The sequence below is a fragment of the Labrus mixtus genome, unplaced genomic scaffold (assembly GCF_963584025.1).
Source record: "Labrus mixtus unplaced genomic scaffold, fLabMix1.1 SCAFFOLD_56, whole genome shotgun sequence".
In the NCBI taxonomy this organism is placed as follows: Eukaryota; Metazoa; Chordata; class Actinopteri; order Labriformes; family Labridae; genus Labrus; species Labrus mixtus.
In genome coordinates, this window is record NW_026870131.1 from 30001 (window position 1) to 37500 (window position 7500).

Here is a 7500-nt window from a genome sequence, read left to right on the forward strand (position 1 = left end):
CGAATACCAGGTGCTGTAAGCTTTTTCATTTTTTTGATCATATGTTTTTTTTTTTATCATATAGAGACATATTCACATGTCCAAAAATTCAGCCAGAATCAAGGGCATAACATCTTTAAAAGGCCCCTGTCTGCACACAATAATGGCTTACGGCCATACCACCCTTAACACGCCCGATCTCGTCCCATCTCGGAAGCTAAGCAGGGTCGGGCCTGGTTAGTACTTGAATGGGAGACCGCCTGGGAATACCAGATGCTGTAAGCTTTTTTTATTTTTTTGATCATATGTTTTTTTTATCATAGAGAGACATATTCACATGTCCACAAATTCAGCCAGAATCAAGGGCATGACATCTTTAAAAGGCCCCTGTCTGCACACAATAATGGCTTACGGCCATACCACCCTGAACACGCCCGATCTCGTCCGATCTCGGAAGCTAAGCAGGGTCGGGCCTGGTTAGTACTTGGATGGGAGACCACCTGGGAATACCAGGTGCTGTAAGCGTTTTCATTTTTTTGATCATATGTTTTTTTTTATCCTATAGAGACATATTCACATGTCCAAAAATTCAGCCAGAATCAAGGGCATGACATCTTTAAAAGGCCCCTGTCTGCACACAATAATGGCTTATGGCCATACCACCCTGAACACGCCTGATCTCGTCCGATCTCGGAAGCTAAGCAGGGTAGGGCCTGGTTAGTACTTGGATGGGAGACCACCTGGGAATACCAGGTGCTGTAAGCTTTTTCATTTTTTTGATCATATGTTTTTTTTTTATCATATAGAGACATATTCACATGTCCAAAAATTCAGCCAGAATCAAGGGCATGACATCTTTAAAAGGCCCCTTTCTGCACACAATAACGGCTTACGGCCATACCACCCTTAACACGCCCGATCTCGTCCGATCTCGGAAACTAAGTAGGGTCGTGCCTGGTTAGTACTTGGATGGGAGACCGCCTGGGAATACCAGACGCTGTAAGCTTTTTCATTTTTTTGATCATATGTTTTTTTTTTATCATATAGAGACATATTCACATGTCCAAAAATTTAGCCAGAATCAAGGGCATGACATCTTTAAAAGGCCCCTTTCTGCACACAATAATGGCTTACGGCCATACCACCCTGAACACGCCCGATCTCGTCAGATCTCGGAAGCTATGCAGGGTCGGACCTGGTTAGTACTTGGATGGGAGACCTCCTGGGAATACCAGGTGCTGTAAGCTTTTTCATTTTTTTGATCATATGTTTTTTTTTTTATCATATAGAGACATATTCACATGTCCACAAATTCAGCCAGAATCAAGGGCATGACATCTTTAAAAGGCCCCTGTCTGCACACATTAATGGCTTACGGCCATACCACCCTGAACACGCCCCTTTTGCTGTCAGAGTTTGTGTGGTGCTGAAGGAGAGCTGACGTGTCAGTACTGAGCAGGACAGCTGGACTAATTTGTTTGTTTTTTGGATGCGCTTTGGATTTATTTAAATACCTCAGATTGTGAGTGAATGTCCCCCAGCAGTCACTGACTGTTAGGGGGATCGTTTTTCTTTTCACCTTTTTTTCCTGTTTTTTTTCCACAATTTTGTGAAGAATTTTTGTTTTTTGTGAATGTTTGCTCGTATGTCGCGAGCAAACTCACACGGACGGATCACAAAGATGACAGGACCACGGACTGGAGAGATGGAAAAAGGAAAAGAGAACGGACAACAACGTGAACAAACAAACATGGCACTGAAACAAAGGAATGGATTAAACGACAACGAGAAGAACGACGGACAAAAAGGACGGATGAAAACGGCAAATGAAACGGGGAACAGAATGGATGACGGAGAGAGAGGAAGAGAGAGGAGCGGCGGGCTGATTGCTCCGCATGCAGAGAATGGGAGAGGTGGCGAGAGAGCAGAAAAAGAGGAAGCAAAAGTGTCTTTTGAGAGAAAACTAACACTAAACATTGAAATGGTGGGAGACAAAGTTCCTCTAAATCACGTCATGAGCAACATAAAAATGATCTGTGGGGGCCTGCTGGCGTGCAGAACCCTGGGACCTGAAAAACTGGAGGTGACGGTGAGCAACATTAAAGGAAAGGAAAGGCTGCTGGATGGATTTAAAATCGGAGAGACCAGAGTCGTGGCGAGAGAACTAAATAATGATGAGCTGGTGGTGTCTTTTTTAAACCTGCCAGCGTATATCACAGATGAAGAAATAGTTTGGAAGCTGACGGGATGGGGAGTGAAACCGACATCACCAATAAAACGCAGAATGTGGCCTGGAACAATGATAGCTGACGGAACGAGGTTTGTCCGGGTCAGATTTAATGACCAGGTACAGTCACTCCCTTACTCCACAAAGTTTAACACTGTGATGGGGAACGAATACTTTAGAGTAATACATGATAGACAACAAAAAGTGTGCAGGATGTGCATCCAGCCGGGACACATCCTGAGAGAGTGTCCAGAATTTATGTGCCACAACTGTGGGGTGCAGGGACACTTTGCGCGAGAGTGCAGCGCGAACAGCACAAAATGCACAAACTGTAAAAAAAGAGAAAATGAATGTGAGTGTGAGAACGGAGAGGAAAGCAAGAACGAGGTGGAGGAGGTGTACGAGGATGAAGACGAGGTGGAGGAGGTGTACGAGGAGGAGGCGGAGGAGAAGGAGGTGATCGGAGCAAGCAGGAAGGAGATCAGAGAAGACGAGAACAGTGACGGAGAAATGGAGCAGAGCGGAGGGAGCGGAGGAGAACGGGCGTCAGAGTGCGAGCTGGAGACGCCGGAGCTGGCTGGAGAGGGAGGACAGCAGAAGCAGCGAAAAACGAGCGAGAGAGGGAAAAAAGGAGACGGAAGGGACGTGGCAGAAGACCCGGGGGTAAGCATGAGCACAGAGGGGAGGGAGATGCCTGAGAGTGGTGTTGGACAGGCGGGAGGGAGAAAAATCACGCTAAATAATACGGGTAAAAGCACCAGTCCCAATGAAACGGACAGCGAAATGGATGTGAGTGAACTGACGAGTGCGCAAAAAAGACTAAGTCTTGGACAACGAAAAAAGTTGGTGAAAAAATTGAAATGTAAGGACAAATAATGACTGACAATAACCCCTGTAAATCCGTTTTTTTTTGTTTTTATTTTTATGATAATGGGCTTTAATTTATTTTCGATAAACGTGAATGGACTAAGGAACAAAGAAAAAAGACATGCGATTCTTTCCTTGCAGAATGACGTTTTGTGCCTGCAGGAGACCAGGTGGGATGATTCCCTGGTGGAAGACATAAAAAAAGACTTTGTGGGCCATATTTTCTGCTCCAATGGCACGTCGAGGGCGAGAGGAGTGGCGGTTTTAGTCAAAACGGGTCGGGTAACAGGGGTAAATTTGGTTTATGGAGACAAAGAAGGAAGAATAATAGTAATAGACTGTGTGTATGAAACGAAAAATATAAGAATCATAAATATATATGCACCGAATGGAGAAAAAGAAAGGAAAACATTCTTCATTGCAATAAGCAAATGGTGGGAAAGGAATTGTATAATAATCGGTGACTTTAATGTGGCGATGACACCCACCGATGTGTCAAAAAATAATGTGTTTAAGGGGGATGTGAGCAGGGGGACACTTAAAGATATAATGATAACGAAACAATGCATTGATATTTGGAGATTGCTACATCCATGGGAGAGGGTGTTCTCCAGGAGACAAATTGTACTGAATAGATTAAAACAATCTAGAATAGATTATGCTTTGGTGACATGCGAGGTAGTGAGGTGGATTAAAGAAGTTGAATATAAAACTAATATGTGGAGCGATCACGCTGGAATAGAAATCACGTTTAGAAAAGAAACGAATGTACGTAAAGGAGGGATATGGTGCTTTAATGCAAGCTTGCTGGATGATGGAATGTTTGTGAAAAGTATGGAAAGATTGTTGAATGATGTGGGATATGAGTGGAATGAGAGTGAAGATATGAATGTGTGGTGGGATAGTGTAAAAGTCAGAATTAAAAAAAAGTGTATCAATTATAGTAAAGAGAAAAAGTGGAGAGAAAATAGAAAGGAAGAGAATTTGAGAAAACAACTAAGTGAGGAAATAGCATCGCTTGACAGTGTAGATAATGTAGATGTCGAAAAATACATACATTTAAAAGAACAGTTGGGAGTGATTGAACTTAAAAAGAGTAGGGGTGCAGCCATTAGGAGTAAAATACAATATATGTATGAGGGGGAGAGGAGTACAGCCTTTTTTTTAGGTCTGGAAAAACAAAAACAAAAAAGAACAGAAATAAACAAATTATTAAATGAAGCAGGTAAAAGTGTGACAGATAAAAAGGGAATTTTAGAAATAGTAAAGGGCTATTATGAAAGCCTGTTTTCGAGACAGGAGTGTGATAGCGTGAGTGTGAACAGAGCTTTGGGTGCCTTAAAGAAAAAACTAAGCGAGGACGATAAAATGTGGTGTGATTGCGAGTTTACAGAGGGAGAAATCAGAAGTGCTTTAGAGGGGTTAAACAAAAACAAAAGTCCTGAGAGCGATGGCCTAACTGCGGAATTCTACCAAGCTTTCAAAGAGCAGCTGGTGCCCTTGGTGAACAAATTGAGTAAATATATGGAAAAAGTGAAACATATACCAAAAAGTTTAGGGGAAGGGGTGGTTACTATTTTTTACAAAAACAAGGGGGACAATAAAAATCTGGACAACTACAGACCAATCAGCCTACTCAACACAGACTACAAAATCATAGCGAAAACAATAGCCAATAGAATCAGGGAGGTAATAGGAACAATCATAGAACAAACACAATCATACAGTATACCAAACAGAGACATAGCAGACTCAATCATTTCAATAAAACAGACGGTCAGGGATATGGAAGGGGAGGGGGGAATATGGCTAGGGATTGATTTAAATAAAGCTTTTGACAGAGTAGATCACGGGTTCATGGGGAAGGTGTTAGAGAAGTTTGGATTCGGAGAGAGAATGAGAGAATGGATAAATATGTTGTATACAGGAGCGGAAAGCAAGATAAAATGTAACGGGGAACTAACTGATTCTTTTAAAATATCAAGGTCAGTGAGACAAGGATGTCCGATGTCAGCGCTGTTGTACAGCTTGGTAGCAGAGCCGCTGGCAGCACTGATATCGGAAGACGTAAACATAAAAGGTATAGGTAAGGAAAACGTAAAAATAATACAGTATGCAGATGACGTGAATATAATGGTAAAAGGAGAGGAGGATATAGAATTAATATTAAAACATGTACAAACTTATGAAAGAGCATCTGGGGCAAAAGTAAATGAAAATAAGTCAGAAATTATTTTACTAGGTAAGGAATCCAATCTAGTTAATAAGTGGGGATTTAAAACGGTGTGTGAGAGAAGAAAAGTGTTGGGAGTGAATATGGGGAAAAATGAGAATGAATGTGATGATATAACATGGAAAGAGGTGGTGGGTAAAATTAAAAAAACATTGAATTTGTGGAAAGCGAGGGGTCTATTGTTGAGAGGAAGGGTAGCCGTAACAAATGCTCTCGTGTTGTCCAAAGTGAATCATGCGCTGAGTACTTGTACGCTTCCGGACTGGGCCTTTAAGGAGATTTCAAAGACCATTAGGGACTTTATTTGGAAAAACAAAGCAGCGAGTATAGCTCACAAAACAATAATAGGGGCTAAAGATCAGGGGGGGCTAGCTTTGATTGATTTACTTACAAAAAAAGTAGCACTAAGAGTCAAATTGATAGGCAAATTTATGGACCAGAACCGGAACGTAGTTTGGAAAAACCACTTCAAACAATATCTGTGCAGTTTTGGACTCTACAACGAGGACAACCTGTACCAGATCAATAACCCGGATTCATTTAAACACTTGCCACGGTTTTTCCAGGAAGTACTCAGTGCGTGGTATCAGGTTTCATCCTGGACTGTACCAGAGTGCGGAACGAGAGGGTCAGTGCTACGACTGCCCTTCCTCTCGAGCCCGTATTTTAAAAATGGGGAGAGGGTAATTAAGTGTGAAGCTATGTCGAAAGCGGGATATATTAGAATAAGGGATTTACTGAACTGTGGGGGGGATTTTGATTTACAAATGGTGGTGAGGGGTTTAAAAAATAAAGGGTGTGTGTGCAGAAAGGATGTGATTGAGGGAGTGTTTGCAAATGTAAAATTGTCTTTGTCGAGCGAATGGGAAAAATTAATCAAAGAGAAGGAGGGAGTGATGCAGGACGATGTGGGGGGGATCTCCCTGTGCCTAGGGGAGAAGAAACACAACATTATAGATGTCACTACAAAAATTTGGTATAGGTGCGCAATCACACATAGAATACAGAAACCCACATCCGAAGAAAAATGGACAGACACATACCCGGACATAACAAGCAACATGATATGGAAGAACATTAACATTCCGCATACACCACATGCAATATTTGACCTAGATTTCAAACTGAGGCACAGGAGGATCTTCACCTGCATCGTCCTGCATCAGATCCATAAGGAGAGGTATGAAAGAAAGTGTTGTGTATGTGAAAGTACGGATGAGGATTTAATACATTTGTTTGTTACGTGTGGGGAATTGGTTTATTTTTGGGGAAAAATAAGAGAAATGTTGAGGAAATGCAGTAAGAATGAGTGTTGGAATGAAAGGGAGTGGGAATTGTCGGTGTTGTTGGGGGTGGGAACAAAACAAAAAAATCACAATGTAATGAATATAATTTTGGCTTTTGCAAGAAAAGCGGTTATTAACAGGAGGAATTATGCACTGTATGAAAGTAAGAAAATGAATGTGTGGAGAATGTTTGTGAATGAATGGAAAGCACATCTTAAATTACTGTACATAGCGAATGAGAGTGAGTTTGTGAGAATGTTTGTGGAAGGTGCGAATGTGTGTAGAGTAAACGAGGAGGGAATTATGTGGGATGTCTAAATTATTTTGTTTTTGTTTTTTTTGGTACGAGGGCTTCTTTTTTGGTCATGGGGAAAATGGGTGATTTGATTTGGGGGTTTTTTTTCTCAGTGGTTTTTTGAGAATACTGTGGGGTTTTTGTAAGTTTTTGTGGTTTGTTTTCAGAGGGGTGTTTGCTTTGGGGGAGGGACTCAGAAGAGTTGTCATGAGTTGGGGGTATCAGGGGTGATTTGAGTTTTTTTTTCTGATGCTATGTTTTTATTGTTTTTAGGGTGCCGTTTGCGTCAGAGGGGAGGTTTAATTTAGAGGGTGTATGTATTATAATAGCATTTGTTGTAAATGATGTGAAAGAATTATAAATGTTTTTGTAATTTTGATAATAAAAGATAAAAAAAAAAAACACGCCCGATCTCGGAAGCTAAGCAGGGTTGGGCCTGGATAGTACTTGGATGGGAGACCGCCTGGGAATACCAGGTGCTGTAAGCTTTTGCATTTTTTTGATCATATGTTTTTTTTTTATCATATAGAGACATATTCACATGTCCAAAAATTCAGCCAGAATCAAGGGCATGACATCTTTAAAAGGCCCCTTTCTGCACACACTAATGACT

General features: G+C 41.4%; 5 non-coding genes and 2 pseudogenes across 5 annotated transcripts in view; all 7 read left to right on the top strand.

Annotated features, from left to right (window-relative positions):
- The window catches only part of LOC132962400 (5S ribosomal RNA), a 119-nt gene extending 97 nt beyond the window's left edge, over positions 1 to 22 (top strand). The window contains exon 1 of the ribosomal RNA XR_009668372.1: positions 1 to 22. This exon is cut by the window's left edge and continues 97 nt beyond it. This is a non-coding gene — a ribosomal RNA (5S ribosomal RNA).
- A 123-nt stretch (positions 23 to 145) lies between these two features.
- Positions 146 to 264, top strand: LOC132962428 (5S ribosomal RNA). The gene has a single exon (XR_009668399.1). It is a non-coding gene; the product is annotated as a 5S ribosomal RNA (ribosomal RNA).
- A 121-nt stretch (positions 265 to 385) lies between these two features.
- On the top strand, positions 386 to 504 carry LOC132962303 (5S ribosomal RNA). Its single transcript, XR_009668277.1, has one exon. It is a non-coding gene; the product is annotated as a 5S ribosomal RNA (ribosomal RNA).
- Positions 505 to 625: 121 nt separating this feature from the next.
- On the top strand, positions 626 to 744 carry LOC132961983 (5S ribosomal RNA). Its single transcript, XR_009668004.1, has one exon. It is a non-coding gene; the product is annotated as a 5S ribosomal RNA (ribosomal RNA).
- Positions 745 to 866: 122 nt separating this feature from the next.
- LOC132962503 (5S ribosomal RNA) lies at positions 867 to 985 on the top strand (annotated as a pseudogene).
- A 122-nt stretch (positions 986 to 1107) lies between these two features.
- On the top strand, positions 1108 to 1226 carry LOC132962179 (5S ribosomal RNA). The gene has a single exon (XR_009668157.1). It is a non-coding gene; the product is annotated as a 5S ribosomal RNA (ribosomal RNA).
- Positions 1227 to 7497: 6271 nt separating this feature from the next.
- LOC132961855 (5S ribosomal RNA) overlaps positions 7498 to 7500 on the top strand; it is a 109-nt pseudogene continuing 106 nt past the window's right edge.